Source organism: Peromyscus eremicus, chromosome 10 (assembly GCF_949786415.1).
Source record: "Peromyscus eremicus chromosome 10, PerEre_H2_v1, whole genome shotgun sequence".
Lineage (NCBI taxonomy): Eukaryota > Metazoa > Chordata > Mammalia > Rodentia > Cricetidae > Peromyscus > Peromyscus eremicus.
The window spans coordinates 2,303,373-2,327,301 of NC_081426.1; the positions used below are offsets into that span (position 1 = coordinate 2,303,373).

Below are 23,929 nucleotides of genomic sequence, written 5' to 3' on the forward strand. Positions count from 1 at the left end.
CCAGGAACAGGGACAGGGACTTGGCAAAAGGAGTCCTAGGGGGTGTCATGGGTGTAAGAGGGCATGCCCAATAATGAATTAAAAATAAAGGTGATGGTATTTTATTCTTGGAAGTTTAGTAAGGCAGCTGAATGCCAAAGTTAAAAGTGAGGCTGCATTGAGTATCTCTCTCTAACTAAGTCTTTCTTTCTTTTCTCTCTCTCTTAATTTCTATATTTAAAAATTAAGGAAAATGTAAGATAGAATATAGGAATATAGTGTAAGAAGAAGTTTAGAATAAATGTAGAATTAGGAATATTGGGTAAAAAGAAAATTAGAGTAGGGTAGAATAAGATAAGCAAAAAGACAGAGGAGCTATGTCCTTGATTCTCCAGCTATGGGACTACAAACACAAACTGGGAAGAACCAAAGTCATGAAAAAATACGATAAAAGAAAACAGGTAGAAAAATCTTTTGGCCTGTGGATAGCTTAGATCTAAGCCCTGAGTGGCAGGAAAAGAATTTTCCCTGAGGTAGATGTGGATGAAATAAAACTCTTCACTCTGCTGGCATCACCACTGCATGAAAACACCATATATTAAATGAATTAGTTTCCTATTGGCCATGAAGCCAAAGTTTAGGGAACAGAAGTTTCGGGGGGAAATGAGTAATCTTTCTCTAAAAAACTGAAAGCTTTTAAGGTCTTTCCTTCACAGATTTTTTTTCCTCCTGTAAGGGCAAAATTAAACTCACCTGGAAAATCTATCAGAATGAGAAAAGTCACCTGTAATTGGCCTAGAAATAACAAAAAACCTCTTGGAATGTGGCAAATTCTCTCCACTAGTCTTGTCTCTCCTTCAAGCCAGTATTAGACAAACAGCAGCTAGAATTCCCTGTGGCCAGAGCCTACACCTGAGAAAGTGTAGACAGAAAGCCAAGGAGGGACATTTCCCCAATGGTGGAGCCACAGCGAGAGGTGGTGCGGTACCTGGGGAGGGGCTGCTGGCATGAAGGCAGCAATGAAGGCCTAGAAATTCTCCCTGCAATAAGGGAGGCAGGATCTAAGTTCCTATACTGGGGACTCAAGCCTCTACCCCCAGAACAGAAAGCACTTAGCAGAGAAACTGAGCCTTGGCTAAGGCATCAGGGAATCTGCATCTTGGGGGAAGGGACAAGCAGGGATAAACAGGAGAGCTATCAGGAAAAAAAACTCTCTGAAAAGGCTGAAAAGGCTTTTATTTCAAGTGCTTTCATTTTCTTTGACTGACCTGGTAAGGTGGGAAACAAGTGCCAATCCATAAGCGTGCATGGGCAGATGCAGCTCATTCCAGGAAAAATATCAGGTGAAGGAAGTACACCTGTCAATGCCAGTTCAGGGAGAACAGAAACCTCCCGTGGCAAAACAGCTCACTTGATCTTGATTTTCAGTATGAATACAAACCATGTAAACAGAAATGGAAGTGTGGCAGATGCAAAAAGGCAGCTTGAGAAACGTAGTCCATAATGTAGTTTACAACAGCGTGATGCTATAGAGAAAGGCAGTTTGGGAAGTGTAATATATAAAAGCAAGGTGGTGTAGGCAAGCAGGCCCAAAGAAAAGGCAGATAGACTGGGACGAAAAAATTTCAAATCTTCCTGGTAACTTAACAGCAAAATGCCTAAAGGAAATACTGCCAGTATAGCCCCCTAAACTCCCCCAAATGCCATTTTTCCATAATCTTTGTTAGCCTGCCTCCTGGGAATGAGAAACAGGAGAATAGCCTGCCTGTCAGGCGGGGATTATTTGCTATGGAAGAATGAGAAACAGGTGATGCCTGTCAGAAGGCAATTAAAATGCTAATGACACTTCTCAAGTCATTTTGAAACCCTTGACAAAGAGGATAATCAGAGAAGATTTCTGCCTTTTTGAACAACAGCCTGCAGTGAGTGATCCCTTTGCAAATATAATGGGGAACAAAGAAGCATGTATTCAGAAAAGAGTCACAGCTTTGCAGATGGGGACCAAACTCCAGAAAATCTAGCTATCTTACAACTTAAAAAGCAACTTTAAAAAATTAAGAAGAGGGAATTTTATCCTCAGTTACCAAATAAAGCTTAGAGCCACTGATGAATTAGGCTTTGACTTCAAACTCTCAAGGAAACTTTCAGAATGATATCAAAGCTGACAATAAACTCCAAACTTAGAGATGATTTGCATACTTTCTGTCTTGTTGAAAGAAAATATAATAGTTCAGTTAAGAAATCTTTTCTAAATGTTGCTAAAGTTTATAAAGTAGTCCTATAGAATTTGCTTTTGAATGTAAGTTTGTAAAAAGTGTAAATATGTATAATGTAAGTCTGTAAAAAGTGTAAATATGTATAGTGGAGTTTCCCTTTGAATATAAGTTTGTAAAAAGTATAAATATGTATAATGTAAGTTTGTAAAAAGTGTAAATATGTATAGCAGAGTTTTATTTGTGCTAGTTGTAAATATGTATAGAAATGTTTATACCAGATATACTTGAACATTTCTATAATAGCCCAAAATATAATTTTGGTGTCATATTTAAGTCAAATTTAAGTGAAGGTGTCATAATTAGGGGAGCTTTTATGTCTTCTTTCTAAAAGTTTCCACTCTTCCTCTATTTCTGTTTAGAAGAAGAGGGCTTAGTGCAGCTAAGACTGCTGTAGTTACCTTAGACCCATTCCAAAAGGGATATTGTCATGTACTGGCCCATCATGGGTACCACGACCATAGGGGGACCAGAGCTTAGGTAGTCAGGAAGGCAAGGATTCGGTGAATGACAGACAACACACTCAGAAGTGGTTTGAATCTGCTGTAATTTTACTTCTGCAAATCAGTAGTTATATACAGAAAAGAAAACTATCAAGTCATACAGGGAACAACAAGAACTTGGCAATAGTTCAATTACATCATCTTTAAAAAACAGCAAGCACACAATTATTAATCGGCGCTAGACATATCCCTTCACTCACAAGAACTTTATGACCCAAAGAGCAGTCTGTGTTTTTTAAACTTAGTACAATCCCTAGACTTTTGAAGGCTTCTTTGAGGTTGCGGCTGTGTCCTTCATCTTTATCTCAGCCACTCTCTAGTTTATTATGTATTTTTACTTTTTTGGTTCTCATGACCCACTTAGCCAATTTGGATGCTGCAGATCCTCCCTAAGTCTTTCTTCAGTTCTTTATCACATATATCTTTTAATGTAAAACCTTTTTACCTGCTGAAATATGGACTGTTATACTTTTAGACCTGTAGGGGGAAGGGGTTCTGCTGTAGTCCTTAAGTTTCCCATATTGAACTTCCTCAATGGAGGGGCCCACCATTTGCCTCCTATGAGATAACATTTTCTGCCATAAATCACTTCAGTTGGGATTTCTAAAGGATTCCTAGTGGGTGAGTGTTCATTCCCTAGAAGTGCCTGAACTTTCTATTATCTAGCGGCTTGGGGTCTTTAAGGAATAGCTCATTTTGCTATATCTAAATAAGGTTCATGTTCAGCTTCCCCTCTCCTCCATAGTTCACAACTCAAGCATTCATTAATTTTGGCTGTGTTTTATAGATTAATTAGAACATTATCAAAAAAGCAGTTACACACAACCCATAGCCCAGGGAGCTCATGATCCGTGAAGCATGTCTTCTTCAAGAAGAAGGCATAACATGGGCACTCTGCCAGGGACCTCCAGGGAGCTTAGTCCCACGGGACACGTATCTCCCGTCCGCTATTATTGACATAATTGTTCATGTCACATGGGCGACACTGGAGTTGGTGTGGCAGGATATTCTATCTTTGTTATCCTCTACTCCTTTACTGGGAGGTATGGCAGCTATGGAGATTGCTGTGGATGTTTGCAAGCTCTTAGTAGGGATCTGGGCCAGAGCTGAGTTAGGCTTTGTACATCCTCTTGCCAGAGGCTGGGAGCCAAAGATGGGCAAGTTTCTTCTTGATAGCTTCCTCAATGTATGTATGTAAAATTAATTAAGAAGAACAACCTAAGACAGGCACAGTATATATGAGGGGCCTAGGGAGCCCTTTATTATATCAAGAAGGGAGCATTGTGGAGGCCCACAGAGGTTTCCTAGTGAGATCTGAGCTTGTTTTACCCAGCAGAGCTGCATTAGAGGATTGCTTGACCATGTGCATGGTTACTAGGTGATTGAAAGGGTCTACACTTGGCTGAGCTAAGGGGAGGTCTTGGCATTGCAATGCTCCACCCCTTGGCATTCCTATAAATAGCCCTTAAGAAGAGACAAGAGGGGCCAGCAGATGATGATCCAGGCCCTCCTGAGGCTATCCTGTGTTTCTATCTGTTTCTCTCCCCTCTATCCTTCTATTTAATGTCTCTTATCCCTCACTCCTCAAGAATACCCTGTCATAAAATATGGGAGTCAGTCTTCCAGCCGGGCTTCCTCATGTCAACATGGATGAAGGAAAACAAGGTCCCATCCTAGATGAAAAGGCAGTCAATGTCTGCTGAGGGGTGACAAGCCAGTATATTTGCTTTCTGGAATGAGATCTCAATCCTAAATGGTCAGTCAGCTCTTAAGGGCATCATTCATTGAATTTCGCGTGCGCGCACACACGCACGCACACGTGTGCATGTGTGTATGTGTGTGTGTGTGTGTGTGTGTGTGTGTGTAACAAAAGTTAATATACAAAAGGATATGAATTCTAGGGGCTGGTTGTGGAGAAATAAAGAACTTGGAAAGGGGGAAGAGAAGGTGGAAATAATGCAAATATAATGTACTCTTGTATGAAATCAGGGCTCTCATGTGGGAAATCCTCAAATAAAAAAAAAAGAAAGAGAATAAATAGCAAAGAATTCCTTAAACACCACACTAGTTTAAATTTTTATCACAATTATTATTATTATTATTATTATTATTATTATTATTATTATTTTTAGTGTATATGCACACACATCACCAGGCTGAGCATGTGCATGTCAGAGAACAATTCAAGGAAATCAGATCTCTCATTCCACCAGGAGCATTCCTATGATTCAACTCATGTGATCAGGCTTGTTAGTGACCACCTTTTCCTGTCAAGCCATCTCACTGGCCCCAGGTCATATTATTTCCTGTGTGTTCACATTATTATTTCTTTGCAAAATATGTTCCTTGGGGAAAAATACAAGCTTAAATTACATTATAAGTTGTTAACTGGTGAAGAACAAGACAATAAAATACCAACCTAAGCAGCTTGGTTCTGCTCTAAGTGAGTAAGTGCCTTGACCACCTTTCCTGAACAGTCAGCCCCATCTAGAGCTGCCTCCACCACCAGACTTGGCATCTGTGTTGGCAATTTTTTCCATGATAGAAAAAAATATATTTCAAACTTGAAATTGAATTTTTAAGCATTCAACTAGCCCTATATTAAGACTTTCGCTCTCTGCATTTTGGTCACAGAATATTTCATTTGAAATTAGTTTTTGGCTTTTTGTAGTTGGGCAGCTACTGTTATTCCTAACTACTGACAATTATGACTTAGAAGATAAATTTGTAAAGATGATTTAGCTTTAAATGAATGGCTGTTCCAATTTCTAAAAATAGTACTCTGGGATCTGTTAACCCAAAGAGAATTTACTGAAATAATTCCTTGAACTACTAGGTCATTTAAAACTGTCTACTTTTAAAATATGCATCCACACTGCATACAGGAGCAAAGTATGCAAGATGGCTGCCCGATACAACTACCAAACCTTAAAATTTTAATAACAATGGAATTGGATGTGCCACTATGTATAAAACTGTTGTATATTGAAGTAATAGATTCAGTGAAACAGATTCCTTTTTGAAAAGCAGTTCAATGTACAGCTGCAATTTTCATATCAAAGTACTACCTGGTTCTACTCATGGTTCTCATTAATTTTTTGTCATCTCTTTTTAATCCTCTTCATCTTCGGCAATTTTACTGACAGACTTATTCATGTTATGTTTGGTATGATGTTCATGTCTAGTATTTAAACCAAAATAACTTATTAAAAAAATAGAAAAATATCAGTAAGGTTGATGCAAAACTACCAAGACAGAAAGAAGTGAAAGCCTGTGAGCAAGGGAAGAGCATAGCAAAATATGTGTGAGGGTGAAAGCTGGGTAACAAGGAGGACCCAAAGAGGGACCCATGAATCCCTCTGGGAAGGGGAAATAGATGAGATCTCCTGAGTAAACTAGCGGGGGGAAGTGGGGGTGTGGAAGAGGGGTATGGGGGTGGGGGGATGGGAACATGAGGGATCAGGTTGGTCCAATTGGGAGCAGGAAGGAGGGGGAGAGTAACGAAAGAGATATCTTCACGGGGAGGGGGACATTTGAGGGTTAGGGAAAAACCTGGTGCAAGGAAAACCCCCAGGAATCCACAAGGATGATCCCAGCTAAGACTCCTAGCGATAATGATGAGGGTGCCTTCTCCTGTAATCAGATTGGTGACTACCCTGATTGTCATCGGAATGTCTTTATCCAGTAACTGATGGAAGCAAATGCAGAGATTCACAGCCAAGCACTGGGCAGAACTCCAGGAGTCCAGCTGAAGAGAGGAAGAGGAAGAAGGGATTCTACAAGCCAAGCAGGGTCAAGATCATGGTGAGAGAACCCACGGAGACAGCAGAGTTGAGCTAGTGGGAGCTCACAGACTCTGGAATAACAGCTAGTGAGCCTGCATGGGACTGACCTAGGCCCTCTGCATGTGTGTGATAGTTGTGTAGCTTGGTCTGTTTGTGGGGCTCCTAGCAGTAGGATCAGGACCTGTCCCTGGCACTTGAGCTGGCTTCCCTGTGCTGGGATGCTTCACCCAGCCTAGATGCAGGGGAGGAGTTTGGTCCTGCCTCAACTTGATATGTCATGCTTTGTTGACTCCCATGGGAGGCCTGTCCCTTTCTGAACAGAGGAGTGGGTGGACAGAGAGGAGAGGGTAGACAGGAGGTAGGAGGAGTGAACGGGAGGAAAGGAGGGAGGGGAAACTGTGGTTGATATGTAAAGTAAATGAAAAAAATTTAATAGAAAAAAATATCTGTGGAGGAGACACACACAGAGCAATGGAAGGATGGGGCTCACAGAGCAAGCATTAAACCAAGGTTGTATTACTAAATTACTACTACCACTACTAAGTATGTGTATGTGATGTGTGAGTGTGGGCATACATGTAGAGGTAAGAGGACAACCCCTGAGCCACCCCTGCCCTGCAAACCTCAGCCAAGTTTTAAAAATCCAAGCATGTTTGGAGCAGGAAAGATGTCTCAACAGTTAAGAGCAGCGGTCCCAGATTTGGGTCCCAGCATCCCACAGGGCAGCTAACGGCTATCTGTAACTGCACTTCTAACGGTCTCCACATCATCTTCTGGTTTCTGTGGGTACTGCATACAAGTTGTGCCCACGCATGCAGGCAGGCAAAACACTCGTGAAACAAAAATAAATCTGAAAAAAGGGGGGGGGGGAAAACTCAAGCATAAATCATTTTGTTGAGCAGAGTGAACTCCGCAATGTTAGAATACAGACAGTGATGTTTTTGGATAAGAGAACATTTAGTGGTGAAAGATAATTTTAATGCATCCATGGCTTGAAGCAGTTTCTGCTCTGAAGTTGCTAATAAGGTAGACTTTGGCTATATATACCTATTTACATTTAAAGTAATTAGAGTCAGATAAGAAGAAAATTTAGCTCCTCAGTTGCACTAGCCACATTTCAAATCCCAAGGAGTCACTGGACACAGGCTCATTGGACACATAAAAGTAACATATTTCCATCATGGCAGAAAGATCTGGTAAACAAGGCTGATCATAGACCAGCTACATGAGGAAGGGTCATAATTAAGCTTTCTCAATAGTATTCATTTTGAATTTTACCAAAACCAGAAATTACTGCTAGAAGCAAGATGCAGAACTAGTGTCTGTTGTCTCTAGTGTCAAATTCCTTATTGCTTTTTTCCCTAAGAAAATTTCCTTAAAATATTAATACCTACCAGATGGTACGAAATGTAATGACTTGTGAATATCATGTACGAGCACTAGAGAAATGTATGCAGCCACGTTTAACTGGTATAACATGTTGGGTATATTATTCTATTTTTTCCTGAATTGAGCAGGACATCAAAGAGAAAGAAAGGGTTTGTCTCCTGAATGGCACAGTATGACCTATAACACACTCAGGAAATCCTCTTCTGCAGTAGCTTTAGAAGGCATTTCTATAATACATTGTGTTGAGAAAAACAAACAAACATCTTGTATTTGACAGCCCTTTAAGGTTAAAACACCTCCACTGTAATATAAACATCCCCTTTAAACATTTAAGATATATGATTATAGGTGGGTGGTGGTGCACACCTATAATCCCAGCTCTGGGAGGCAGAGGCAAGAGGATCTCTGTGAGGCCAGCGTGGTCTACAAAGGGAGTTCCAGGACAGCCAGGGATGTTTTACAGAGAAACATTGTCTCAAAAAACAAACAATCAAACAAAAAATAAGTATTATTTTGGAAGTCCCTCAGGAGCATTTGTATTATAAATGCTGGAGCACATTATGCTGGAGCACAAAACAGAGAAAAATGACTGATGTTTTCCAGATCTTTGGCAGTCTAACTGAACAGAGATGTGGAACATCAAAGACTTTAAAGAGAAGGATCCATTTTGTAAATCTCAAAACAAAATACTAGCAAACATAGTCTAGTAATATATTACAACTTTAACCTAGACCAAAGAAACTTATTCCAGAGTGAAAAACTGATCACAGAGAAATATATTAATAAAGTAAACACATTAACTTATTAAATAATAAAAATTATTTTCATGGGAAATTATCCCACCCAGCAGTGGAATTTTCATTTAACAACATGGGGCTTTTGTAAGCAGTTTTATCCACACATACACCCCATTCAAACCTTTTAAAATCTTAATTTCTTATAAACTTATTAAGAAAAATTACATGATCTTTTAAGCAAATGTTGAAAAGTTACCTTAACATTTATATTATCAATAAAAAATATTACTATGCAAAATTAAACAAAAAGGAGGATTACAAATAAAAAGTCAGAACCTGGTAAAATGTATTATTTATCATTATTAAATATTTCATATCACCTAATCATTTTAGCCTATGTGATGACATATGAAAAAAGGCAAAACATTATAAAGGCAAAACAAAAATGTTATACTTTTTGTATTATAGGTTTGCCAAGCAAGAAAACTAAGAACTAGCTGGGAGGCTAAGGCTGAAGCTCGGAGGAAGAGTGCTTGCCTAGCACGCACAGAGCCTTGGGCTCAGTCCTAGCACCACAGACCAGACGTGGCAGCACAAGCCTGCTGCGTCAGCACTTCCGAGAAGGGGGCAAGAAGTCCTGATAGAATCAATTAAACACAGCAGTCGAGTGCTGACCACAAAGTCCAACACACTTCTGTAAAATCATTTTCAATTGGAGCCAGGTGTCACAGTCCAGGCCTTACTCTCCCCACACGGGAAATGAGGCAGGACAGGCAACAATTCAAGACCAGCCTTAACTGTATGTGAATTGGACATCAGCCTCAGTTATATGGAGACCCTGACTCAAAAACCTAAAACAAACAAGCAAATAAGCAATAATAGAAGTAAGAAAAGATAGAGTTTAAAGCTCTTTCTGCAAAAAAAAAAAAATCAATATAGTTCTTTAAAATGATTGAAATCCACTTAGAACTTTAATTTATATATAGATTAAAGTCATTTCTATGTAAAAAAAAATGTTACGGTGTGAATGTTTGCCTGCATGTATGTAATTATGCTGAGTTCATGCCTGCTGCTGTTGGAGGCCAGAGAGAACATTGGATACCCTGGGACTGGAATTACAGACAACTAGGGCTTGTTGATTGGAGTTGGGTCCTCTACAAGGGCATTACCTGCTCCTAACCTCTATGCTGTCTCTCTAGCCCCTCTGTGTAAAATTTTAATGGGTGATATTCATCTGTCTAAAGGTGAACTGCATCAGAATTTATGAAACAAAATTGAGGGGCTGGAGAGATGGCTCAGCAGTTAAGAGTACTTGTTACTCTCACAGAGGACAAGAGTTCATTTCCCAGCATCCACATGGTGGCTCACAACCATCAGTAACTCCAGTTTCAAGGAACACCTTCTGTCTTCTGTGGTGTACATATACACATGAAGGCAAAACACTCACACACAAAATAAAATAAATAGATCTAAAATGAATTTTTAAGAGAGACACAAAGACTTAAGTGAGTGGAGAAAGCATTTATTTCTTGGGGCAGGCTAGCCCTGAATGTTTACAGTGTGTGTCCAGGGCAGATCCTGTCTTCTTCTCGTGCTAGGATTATATGCAGCACTGCCACAACAGCTTCTGTGTGGTGCTAGAGACAGACCTAGGCTTTGTCTATCCTGAGGAGACACACTGTCAACTGAGCTGCATCCCCAGCTCCAACATCATGTCGTTCCATTGGAAAAATGAATATACTAAATATCTCAATTTTCCTTCAAAATAGTTATCTTATAGATTGATGCATAATCTCTCTCTCTCTCTCTCTATATATATATACATATATATATACATATATATAAAAAACTTTGAAGCGCTTAAAATAATAAAATATATTTAAAAACATAAAAGATAGTCTAAATGATAACAACACACTCTCAGGTAACTAAATATGTGACTATGTATGTGATATTTTATTTATATTAAAATGTTATTCGTATGTTAATAAATAAAGTTGCCCGGAGGTCAGAGTTATTAGCAAGCCATAGAAAAGCAGGGCAGTGGTGGCATACGCTTGTAATCCCAGCACTTGGTAGGCAGAGCTAGGTAAGTCTCTGTGTGTTCAGGGATACAGCCACTATTGGATACACATGCCTTTAATATCAATACCAATCATGGAAAACCTGCAGGTCTATACAGACAGGCCGTGACGAGGCGGTCATGTGGTTGGGTTTACAACCAATGAGAAGGCAGAACAGGAACTCTATATAAAGACTTTAACACAGGGGTAGCTCTCACTCGGAGAGGTAGGACCACTGCAGGAGGAAGGGTAAGGTTTTAGCTCTTAGCTCTGACCTCTTGGCTTTCTTCTTTGCATTGGTTCTGTGTTTCTTATTTAATAAGAAGGTTGGTTACATCTACATTTATGTTTTAAAGCAATGCCTCTCCCTTCTTCCCTCCAACACTGAGGAGAAAGTTAAGTTTTCTGGAGATGGTAGAGCCTGAAGCTAGCTAGATCTTGGTTGCTACGGATTTGGCCTTTCTTTTCTTTCTCGGTGATCTGCCCTCTGGTGGCCAGAATCAGTCACATTTATTCTACCACAAGATGCCTAGAGTTGGCTGTTGGCTTCTTTAGTCTACAGATCTTTCTAGTAGCCAATAGAGAGGCAAGTTTGCCTTTAACATGGCTTAGATACCACCTCCCAACTTTAATTATTTCCCATACACACTGGCATGATATTTCATTGCCAAAATAATGTTGAGAATTGCTGAAACAGTGCTTCTTTTGTATATATTTGCAATTGTTCATATTAAAAATTAAAAATGCAAGTCAAATACACAATTTTGATTCAACAAAATATAAATATATGCCTCAGTGGGTAAAACATTTGCCCTGTAATTGTGGGGAACAGAATTCTGACCCATAGCTCTAATGTAAAGGCTGGGCAGGCATAGTGGCCCATCTGTAATCTCAGGAGACAGAGGATTAGCAGATCAAGCTGGCTCCAAGTTCAAATGATAGATTTTGCCTCAACACGTAAGGTGGAAAGTGAGTAAGACCAGACATCAACCTCTAGAGTCCACATATATGTACACAAGCATCTGCACACACACACACACACACACATGCAAACACAAATATATACACATGTTGTATAAAATATTATTTTAAGATGTGTTACATTTGTTTATGCTGTGGAACATTTGCTTTAATGATGCAAAGATGTGTTGCATTCTTTTATGTTGCTTTTGTTTAACTCTGTGAAGCTATGTTACTTTGCCTGTCTAAAACACCTGATTGGTCTAATAAAGAGCTGACCAGCCAATAGCAAGGCAGGAGAAAGGATAGACAGGGCTAGCAGGCAGAGAGAATAAATAGGAGGTGAAATCTGAGAGGAGAGATCAAGGAGCAAGAAAAGAAGAGGACAGCCACACAGCCACACAGCCAGACACAAAATAAGAAGGAAAGAAAAGAAATACAGAAATAGAGAAAGGTAAAAGCCCAGAGGCAAAAGGTAGACAGGATAATTTAAAGTTAAGAAAAGCCTGGCAAGAAACAGGCCAAGCTAAGGCCAGGTATTTATAAGAATGAATAAGTCTCCGTGTATTTATTTGGAAGGTGGGAGGTGGGCCCCCAAAGGGTACAAAGAGTAAAAAACAACCACCAACATACACACATATACACTACACACATACACACATGCAAACAATTAAAGTCTAATTCAGTGCACATACATTACTTCTCAATGTTCCTCCCTCCTCCTCCAACTGAAGGACTAGTCTGATGAAGAAGTCGAAGTTAATTCAGCAGACAGAACACAATAGTCAGGGTGTGAGTCTGTTTGTTGGTAGTGTTGAACTAGTCAGATTTTCATCAGCTTGACAAAAAGCAAGGGTCACCTGAGAAGAGAGAACCTCAGTTAAGGAAAGTCTCTATAAGATTGGGCTGTAAACAGTCTTTAGAGGTGTTCTTTTGACTTACAGTGTTCCTCTACAGTCCCTGGCTCAGCTCCTGCCTCCAGATTCCTGCCTTGAGTTCCAACCTTGACTTCCCGCATTGATGGACTATAAAGTGTGAGCCAAAATAAACTGTTCCACCCCAAGCTTCTTTTGATTGTGGTGTTCACAATAGCAATAGAAATCTCACTAGAACAAGAACTTTTATACATTCAGCAGTATAAGAAATCACTTGTTCCTGATATAAGAATGGTAGTACACTTGCTTAAGGCAAGAGTTTCAAACTTCTTGCTGAAATAAACCCATCTATTCATGAAAAGGCAATTAAATAAAATTTAAAATAAACAAAAATTAAGTTTCTGTCATCACTGAAACAGTTTCATGAAGTGTTCCCTACCTCGTCATTTTCTATATAGGGAAATAAAGTCTCCCCCACCCCTCTCACATCAGAGAATTAAGTCCCCCACCCCCCAACCCTGCCCTCTCCCCATATCAGGGATTGCTCCCCTCTCTCAAGGGAGAAGAGCTCCTTTGTGTGAGAATCTCGAATTGATTTCCAAATCTTGAGCTGAGTTCCAAATATGAATCTCAAAATTATCACTGTTTCCCCTGGAATGTGGCTTTCTACTGTCTCAGATGGATAAAACCCAAATTTGTGAATCCCTGTGGGTACAAGATGATCCACTGGCACTCAGGGAAAATCATTAGAACTTTAGTGTTGTAGATTATTATTTTAAGATGTGTTACCTTTATTTTTGCTGTGGAATATTTGTTTTAATGATGCAAAGATGTATTGCAATCCTTTATGCTGCATTAAACAGAGTTAAATAAACTCTGTGAAGCTGTGTTACTTTGCCTGTCTAAAACACCTGATTGGTCTAATAAAGAGCTGACTGGCCAATAGTGAGGCAGGAGAAAGGATAGGTGGGGCTGACAGAGAGAATAAACGGAAGGAGAAATTTGAGGGGAGAGATCAATGAGCAAGAAAAGAAGGGGCCAGCCACCCAGCCACACAGCAGAGTAAGAAAGATGTTACAGAAACAGAGAAAGGTAAAAGCCCAGAGGCAAAAGGTAGATGGGATAATATAAGTTAAGAAAAACTGGCAAGAAACAAGCCAAGCTAAGGCCTGGCAGTCGTAATTAAGAATAAGCCTCTGTGTGTGATTTATTTGGGAGCTGGGTGGTGGGTCCCCCAATAAAGCAAAAACAAACACTTTAGCCTAAATATTTTTATCTTACCTTTTGTTAAATTTAACTGTGGCTCTGTTTTTAATTATATATAATGATTTACATTCATGTGTATATGTAGATGTACACAATTTGCAGTCATATCCACACACGTTCATAAATTAAAGGAAAAGTGTTCAAATGTTTTTACTACTGGAGTATCGGATCAAAAATGTTCAGTGGCAGGAGTGGCATAGTGGCTTGGTTGGTAGAGAGTTTGCCTAGCACTCATGAAACCCTTGGGTTCAATCAACAACGCATAGGTAGGCATGGTGGGGAGTGCCTGTAAGCCAGCACTCAAGTGGGGGCAGAGGGTCAGAAATTCAAGTTCATGCTCCGGTATATAGAGAACTTGAATCCAGACTGGGACACAAGATACTCACCTGTAAAGCAAAAAAACAAGTTGGGTATGGTGGTGCATGGCTTTAATTCCGGCCTCAGAAAGCAGAGGCATTTGGATCTCTGTGAGTTTGAGGTCAGCCTGGTCTACATAGTGAGTTCCTGGCCAGCCAGGGCTTCAGAATAAGACCCTCCCTGTCTCAAACAAACAAGGCTGGGCCAACAAGTCAAAGGGGGAGTTTAGCAGACACTGAGGCTACAGTTCTCTGAATAACTAAAATTAGAAGCATGGTATATAAAAACATGTTCTAGAAATTAGGTGTCCTATCCAAACCTGCAAATTCAGTAGTTAAAGGGAATGAGAGGATGACATCAATAGGTAAGGAATACAAAGGAAAACAAATAAAGAGTCAATTTAGTAAACAGACAAATATAGAAAGGAGGAAAAGAAAGTAGAAGAAATAAGAAAACTATATCACAAATAAAATAATGAAAAGTCCCTAATGATAAAAAAAAAATGTAGGTAAAACAAAAGGAGAAAAAATCAAAATGACCCTGAACATTTAGAGACAAATGAACTGCATGTAGGTTGGGTGTGCAATTCCAACAATCTCAAGGCTTGGGTGGTGAAGGAGGAACAGGAGTTCAAGGTCATCCTTAGCTATACAGCAAGTTTGAGGCCAGCCTGGGCTACATGAGACTCTAAAAATATCAAGATAACAACAACAAATGTTCTGTTCTGAAAATAAGCAAGTTGCCGTACAGTTGGAACGAACATGCTGAGTCACCGTGCCCAGCGTGGTGCTCTTTGCAACGTGTACTCGAGAAGTTAAAAAGGATTGCTCTATAGTACTTTATACCAGGTGAATATGGTCAGCTGGCGTTTAGAAAGTCCAGGTTTTGCTATGTCTTTTTCTCTACTTTAAACTGAGCTGCAGAATATTTTATAGACTTTTGAGGAACGTAGCACAGAACTGAGAAGAGGAAGGAAATTTTGAGATGCTATACTCACAATGCTGAAAATGCAGGATTCATTGGGAGCTTCTGAAGACATGGCAGGGAATTATTTATTTGCCAACCCAAAGAAGCCTCCTTCAGCTCTTTGCTATTATATAATGTAATAACTGGGTAAGAATATTTTACAAAGAACCTATAATTTAGAACTTGTAAAAAGTCTTCCTATAGTTTCAATAAAGGCCACTTACAGCATCATAGCACTGACCTTTGCCCTCTATTTGAAAGCTGAATTCATATCATTTAGAGAAGCAATTAAATAGTTCATTAGTGACATTCTACATGGACAGTAAATTATATTTTAAATGTCATGTCTAGTTCATTTGTATTTAAAACCCATTGCTAATAATAACTTTAGGGCATTTGACCTAGAATTCAAGCATGTTTTTCCTGAGTTAAAAACAAACCCTCTGTGAGGAGTCACACCTTTACCGCTTCCTCAGGGTCAGAAAAGAGCAACACTTTATTTTTAGGCAAATGTGAGATGCTGTTTACTGGGTCATCATTAACTTACCATCAAATTTCACAGAGTCTCTTCTAGTTTGAATAGGAAATACCTGCCACAGGCCTGGAGACTTAGTTCTAGCTCACGGGCTCTTGGAAGGTGATTGGATTCTGGGGGTCTGGCCTATCAGTGGATTAACCCCTCAATGGAGTCATAATATAATGGCACCGTTCTGGGGTAAAAATCAGGCAGTGAGGTCTAGTTGGAGGAAGGAGGTCACTGGGGCTCTGTGCTTGGGAGGCTCTATTTTTCCTGGTCCCTTTCCTCTTCTTCCTGTCTTGAGGTGAGTAGCCTATCACAGTCTCATGACACCATGATGTTCTGCCTCTACAGTCAAGGACTGAAACCTCAGAAACTATCTTTCTCTTCAAGTTGATTATGTCAGATACTTTGTTATATGATTCAAATTCTTTGTTGTTGCTGCTGCTGTTTTCAAGATAGGGTCTCACTATGTAGTCCTGGATGTCCTGGAACTATGTAGACCAGGATGGCCCCAAACTCACAGAGATCTTCCTCCTCTACCTCCAGAGTGCTGGGGATTTAAGGCATGTACCACTATATTCAGCTGTGATCTAAATTCTAACATAGTCTTTTAGTGCCAAGCATTCAAGATTCATTGTGAAAGTAAGGAGACTTATTCCTACAAAAGTCACAATCATTTCTCCAGTCCTCTACTGAGATACTCTGAGCACCTGAGGATCTGGCCACTCCTCCCAGCCTTTTGTACACAATTCTGAGATAACTGTATGGCCTTGGGAGGGGCTAGAGCTTATAGGTTGGGGAAGAGTAGAGGAAGCAGGGCTGACTTATGCAGCTATGGGAGAGCTATCATGCATGCTAGGTGAAGGCCTTTGGTGAGACCTCTTTGGGGTCACCCACACTCCTGACAATAACCCCTCACCCTCACTCTATCAGTAAGCCCGATACATGTATTGGTTCCCCAGGTGTATTAGTTAGGGTTTCTATTGCTGTGAAGAGGCACCATGACCATGGCAGCTCTTATAAAGGAAAACATTTAATTGAGGTGGTTTGCTTACACTTCAGAGGTTCAGTCCATTATCGACATGGCAGGGAGTATGGGGGCATGCAGACGACATGGTGCTGGCTACATCTTGATCAGACGACAACAGGAAGTGGACTGAGTATCATACTGAGGGAAGCTTGAGCAAAAGAGACCTCAAAGCCTGCCACCACAGTGACACACTTCCTCCAACAAGGCCACACCTCCTAATAGTGCCACTCCCTTTGGGGGCCATTTTCTTTCAAATCACCACACCAGGTAAACTGTGGTGGAACTGTACTTTGGATTGGTTGTTAGGACCTGATGAGAGTAGAGCTTGTTCACATGTTCCCTAGAGAATTTAAAAATATATTATGAGCTCATTTACATCATGGATGTAAAATACTACAATAAAAAGATGAGAGCTGGGCAAGATTGGCTTATCCCTATAATTCCAGTGCTTTGGAGGCAGAGGCAGGTGAATCACTGAAGGTCAGAGGTCAGTCTGGGTGTACACAGTGAGTACTAGGCTATAAATGAACCCTACCTTTAAAAAACAATAAATATAAAAGCTAAAAATTTCATAGAGGGAACTGCTCTTATGGAGGACAGGCTCGGTCCCCAGCACATGTATGATAGCTCACATCTGGCGGTAACTCCAGTTTCAGGGATCCAGTGCTTTTTTTCTGGCCTCTGTGGACACCAGGCACATACTAGCAGTGCTCACATATTGGAAAAAAACACTCATATACATAAAAAGAATTTTAATCACAGCTGTAGCATTGTATTAGGTTAAAGACATAAAGGAATTGCATGGGGGCTGGGATATAGTTTGGTTGATAGAATGTTTGCTTAGCATGGCCAAAGCAATGGTTCCAACCCCCAATACCATATAAACAGGGCATAGTGGCACATACCTATAACATTAGTACTTGGGAAGTGGAGGCAGAGGAGTCTAAAGTCACTTTTGGCTATGTAGTAAGTTCAAGTCCAGTTGAAGCTACATGAACTCTGCTTCCAACAAACAAAACAACAACTATAGCTAGAGTTTTCCTGCCTGGCCCATGGTCAGGACAAATCTCTCTCACCTGCCAGTCCCGCAGCCGCTCAGACCCAACCAAGTAAACACAGAGACTTATATTGGTTACAAACTGTATGGCCGTGGCAGGCTACTTGTTATCTACTTCTTCTATCTTAAATTAACCCATTTCTATTCATCTATACTTTGCCACATGGCTCGTGGCTTACCGGTAACTTACATCTCGCTTGTCATGGTAGCGGCTGGCAGCGTCTCTCTTGCTCAGCCTTCCACTTCCCAGAATTCTCCTTTCTCCTTGTCCTGCCTATATCTCCTGCCTGGCTACTGGCCAATCAGTGTTTTATTTATTAACCAATCAGAACAACACATTTAACATACAGAACATCCCACAGCAAACAACAGAGTCCTTAGAAGTATAGCTGCTATGTGACCCAGCTTTGTATTCCTGGGTACAGATCTGAAGGAAATAAATCAGCAATGCAAACACATTTCTGTAGAGTCATATTTACTGTGGCACTATTTACAATAGTCAAGTTTTTTGTAATCAGTCTAGGTACCTGTCAACACATATTCCTACCACAGAACACATATAAAATAATACTTGGCACCATGCTTGGTATTTAGCAAATGCTAAATACACACTATGAAGTATTTTTTATATTTTCTAATTAAACCTCATGTCAGCCCTATAGTAAAAGTGTAAATGTGTGGATGTGTATATATGTGTGTATGCTTATTTGTATCTATCTATTTCAATCTCTTCTGTTATGTGTATCTTTTTTTAAAAAAGATTTATTTATTATGTATACCGTGTTCTGCCTGCATGTATGCCTGTGGGCCGGAAGAGGGCGCCAGATCTCATTACAGATGGTTGTGAGCCACCATGTGGTTGCTGAGAATTGAATTTATGACCTGTGGAAGAGCAGCTAGTGCTCTTAACCTCTGAACCATCTCTCCAGCCCTGTTATGTGTATCTTTAATGTGAAACTGTGTTCATATGTAGTAGAGAAGAATAACAGTTGCTAAACTGAGCTGTGATACTTCAAGACTGTTTGGCATTACTGTTGAAACACTGAAAATACTATAATACGCACTATACCATGTTCCTACTCTTACCTCACTGCATCCATATGTAAGAGTGTGCATCTGTTCTGAGTTTGTGTTTATTTCATGATAAACACATTATTCTGCATCCTGATTATAAGAACCTCAAATACTGAATACCAAGAAAAGCCTCATGTTTTAAGGAGAAAACTGAATTCAAGCATTTGAAATAATGAGAGCATGTGTAAGCCTGAGGAATCCTCACTGCCCACATTTAAGAAAAAAGAGAAGAGGAGCCTGTGCTTCACAGTTCTCTGCTCCTAGCAGAGCTGAAAAGCACGTGGAAGAGGCTGGAGGTAACACTCTAATGCCAAGTGTTTTGGAGTGAGCTGGGTGGCACTTTGTGGCCCACAGGTGCATTAGCAACCACACCACCAGCTTTCTATAAAAGGACCAGCTCAAGAGCACTGTGGGATTGCTATTTTGAGCCAGTTTTGAAGACGAGAAAACAGAACAATAAATGGCAGTAATCCACCTCAGCTGTCACAGTATTTTAGTCTAAAATCCTAACCTCTTCTTCTTCTACCTCTTTTTAGGGAATTGAAAACCTGCACCCCTTACTACATCCAAATGCTGGCTGGAACACAGATGTCCACTGCAGGAGATAATTAAAGTCTCAGGAAAATGCAAAACTCCAATAAGTGAAAGATACAAGGAATAAATTAAAAGGTACCTCACAAGACAAAGGGAAGCAGTGCATATGTTAATTAGCTTAATTAGTCACTTTGCAATGTATACTCACTCTGAAGTGTGTCAATATAATACATACAAAATTTTCTATTTTTCAATTAAAAAGCAAAGACCTTATATTTATATTCTGTTCTTGTTTTGAGACAGCATCTTGCTATGTAGCCCTGGCTGTCCTCAAACTCACTGTATGAATGAAGCTGGCTTCCAACTTGCAGAAATCCTGCTTTGCAAGTGCTGAGATCACAGGTGAGTATTAACACACTCAGTTGGAAAATTTTTTGTCTTAGATTCAAAAAAACAAATGAGAAACATTATTGTAGCATATGAAACAAATCCACTTGGTTTGTTTGTGAGACAAGGCTGGCCTCAAACTTGCTGTATATGCCAGGTATGGCCAGGCATATCCATAATCCTAGTTCTTGGGAGGCTTAGGCAATCAGGGGTCTTGAGGCCAGTTTGGTCTCACATAGTGAGTTTTAGGCCCGCCTAGACTACATAGTGAGTGTCCTCCCCTGAAAAAAATTAAAATCAAACAATCAAATTTATTGTGCAGCCAATGCTATCCTTGAACTCTGATCCTCCTGCCTCCATTTTCCAAGTACTAGATTATAGGTATGTAACATAACGACAAAAATTCTCCTAATAATGTATAAAAAGCCATTTCAGATCCATGAGAAAAAAAAACAACAAAATTTACCCCTCCCCCCAATATCCCAATTAGAAATGGTTAAGAACTTGTTCTTGGCACCACCTTCCGGGAAACTCCTGCGCCATGAGAGGAAGGCGGGGCAGAAGCGAGTGAGCTAGCCGGTGCATACACTGCCACTGAGGAAACAGAAACGGGGTGCTACAGGCCTGGAGGCTGATCCAAGTTGGCCTGTGTGATACTGTCTGTAGTAGGTCTCAAAGGATCTGAAATTCCACGCTTTCATCACAGAGGCCATCTCTGAGAGACTGCCTTGTTCAAAAAGTCCCCACTGGCCCTCTGCCCTGGACCCATGACAGTGAAGACTCGCTCTATCCTCACTTGCAGCCAAACATAATGTGTACAACAAATCATCTCTCTTGCTGTCTCAGCTAAAGAAAAAAAATGATCAAAAGATATAAAACTTCTCTATTGCAAGAAAGGTGTGTAAAAATTTACACAGACATGTCCACCTGGGCAGAGGCCATCAAGACATGTGACATAGGGCCTGCCCCTCGGGCAAGCAGGAGGCCCTGGGTATGCTGGCACAGAGCAGTACATGGAGGCAGGAGGCCCTGGAGTGGTATTTGCTGTGCCCATGACCTTGGGCTGTAGGGCCCGAAGGAGGTGGTGCTTCTTGCCATTGTATGTGATCTCTTAAAAGGAAAGGGAGAAGGGGCCTGCAAGGTGGATTCGCTCTTGGTCAGATCCGAGGACAACTTTAGCTGTCTACTCTGTTCTGTATTCATGAGTGTATCTCATCAATTTGTATCTTAATAAATCCCTATTACCCATTAAATAGACTCACATGGATCGATCTTAATCGTGGCACCCACGGAACAAAAAACCCCACACTCCCTGTGGCTCTTGACCGCAGCCTCCGAGGCAACGGTGGCAGATTTGCTCAGAGACTCGTGCTCACTGCAAGCCTGCCTCTCTAGCACCCCAGAGCCACTTGGGGCCAACCACATGGATCTGAGCCCCATGTGCCTCCACTGGGGTCACTCATGTGAACAAACCCTAACATACACAGGCGGCTGCAGGTGAGTTTCTCCGACCTGCAGAGCCCTGGAGAACACCCTAGGAACTGCTTGACCCCTGCTCAGGTGACCACCTGCATACAGTGGCTGTGGGAGCCTGTAGACCAGGCAGCCCATACACAGTGGTTCTTGTAATCACTGCCAGAAGCGCATGCCATTGAACTCTCAGAAGGACTGATGGCCCTGCCTTTAAAATGGCTGAAAGATAAACCTGTCTGGGTTGGACAATGGCCTATGACACAAGAGAAACTACAAGCTTTGGAACAGCTGTATCAGGAGCAGTTTAATGCTCAATACACTGAAGAATCTACCAGCCCTTGGAATTCTCCTGTATTTGTTGTTAAAAAGAAATCTAGTAAATGGAGAATGTTGACAGATCTGAGAGCGATAAATAAAGTAATTCAGCCTATGGGCTCCCTACAGAATGGGATGTCCTTGCCCTGTCTGTTACCTAAAGAATGGCCTATTGTAGTTATTGACTTAAAACACTGTTTCTTTATCATACCTCTACAAGACAAGGATAGAGAAAAATTTGCCTTCACAGTACCTACTTACAATAATTCCTAGCCAGTCAAGGGATATAAATGGAATGTCCCCTTGCAGGGAATATTACATACCCTACCCTGTGCCAATATTTTGTGCAAAAACCGTTGGAAATAATTCATGCAAAATTTCCACAATCTATAATTTACCATTATGTGGGTGATATCTTATTAGCTGGTCCAAAGTTAGGTACCTTAGAAAACATGTTTGAAGAAGTAAAGGAAGTTTTGCCTCACTGGTGATTACAAATTGCTCCTGAAAAAAATACAAAGAGGAAATTCTATTAATTAATTAGGATATACAAAAAATCAGACTCCAGAAGGTACAAGTCAGCAGAGATGGATTGCAGATTCTTAATGATTTTCAAAAATTGTTAGGAAGCATTTCCAACTTACAGACCATCATTGGAATACCTAAAGATGGACTAGTAAATTTTCCCAATACTCTAAAAGGGGACAAGGACTTAAATAGTCCAAGAGAATTATCAGGTGAAGCTGAGAAGGAATTGTCTCTAGTAGAAAAGAAAATATGAGAGGCCCATGTAGATCATGTGAATCCAGAACTTAACTGCGTTCTGGTCATACTCCCCTCCAGACACCCACACACACAGGGATTTTGATGCAGAGGGAAGATTGGATTCTATTGGAATAGATATTTCTATCATGTAAACCAAGGAAGAAGTTAAAAACTTGTGTAGAAAAGATCTCTGATTTGAGTCTAAAAGGAAAATTAAGACTTCATCAGTTAACAGGAATGGAACCAACAGAAATTGTAGTACCTTTAACTAATGAGGGAATTTCCTCATTATGGAAAGATAATGAATACTGGCAGAGAGCCTGCAGTAACTTTTTGGGAGAGATTAACAATTGCTATCCCAGAAGCAAGAGAATAAAATTCATAAAAAGAACTGAATGGATCCTTCCTCATAATGTACAACAAAAAACAATCTCTGGAGTCCCCACATTCTATACTGATAAAAATAGATCAGGAAAGGCAGGATATAAATCAGGAGATTTAAGTAAATCTGCTTCAAAGCCCCTACAATTCTGTAGAAAAGGCAGAACTGTATGACATTCCTATGGTACTAATGGACTTCATTGAACTGCTCAATACATGCTTACTGACCCTCAATATGCAGAGAGAGTTGTTTTACATATAGAAACTGCTGAATTTATTCCTGATATTATAGAATTAACATTACTATTTATACAATTATAGGAAATCATCAGAAATAGGGAACATCCTATATGTATATAACACATCAGATCCCATACAGGTCTGCCAGGCCCTCTAGCACAAGGTAACGATGAGATTGATCAAATATTAATAGGTCATGTGCTAGAAGTCTCAGAATTTCATAAAAACACCATGTAAATAGCAAATGTTTGAAAAAGGACTTTTCTATTACTTGGCAATAAGCCAAGGAAATTGTAAAAAAAAATGTCCTATTTGTTCCTTCTATAGTCAAACTATAACCTGCAGGAAGTAATCCTAAAGTTATACAAAGAAATGAAATTTGGCAGATGGATGTGTTTAATTTTGCAGAATTTGGAAGATTAAAATAGGCACACCAAACCATTGACACCTATTCAGGATTTCAATGGGCAACTCCTATGAGTTCTGAAAAATCTGACTCTGTGATTACACACTTACTAGAAGTTTATGGCCATCATGGGAATACCTGTACAAATTAAGACTGACAATGCTCCAGCATATGTCTCAAATAAAATGAGACAGTTTTTAACTTATTACAATATAAAGCATGTTACAGGTGTACCACACAATCCTACAGGCCAAACAGTCATAGAAAGATCCAGTTGAACTGTAAAGGATATGCTAAAGAAACAGAAAGAAGTAACAATGACTCCTAGAAATAGATTACATAATGCTTTACTAACCTTAAATTTTCTCAATGTTGATGAGAAAGAAACAGTAGCTGCAGAGAGACATTGGACAATAGAAAAAACTCCTGAGCTAAACCAACCTGTTTACTTCAAAGATGTGTTGACCTCAGAATGGAAACCTATATTGGTCCTATATTGGGGAAGGGGTTTTGCTTTTGTTTCTGCAGGAGAAGAAAAACTATAGATACCAACAAAATTAATAAAAATTTGCTTCAAACAGGAGAAACTCCTTG

At 40.1% G+C, this 23,929-nt stretch overlaps 1 long non-coding RNA gene across 1 annotated transcript in view; it reads left to right on the top strand.

Moving 5' to 3' along the window:
* The window catches only part of LOC131920673 (uncharacterized), a 33,685-nt gene that overhangs the window by 4,819 nt on the left and 4,937 nt on the right, over window positions 1–23,929 (top strand). The window contains exons 2-4 of the long non-coding RNA XR_009381744.1: window positions 6,441–6,559; window positions 19,371–19,503; window positions 19,672–19,770. This is a non-coding gene — a long non-coding RNA (uncharacterized LOC131920673). The remainder of the gene's footprint in view (window positions 1–6,440; window positions 6,560–19,370; window positions 19,504–19,671; window positions 19,771–23,929) is intronic.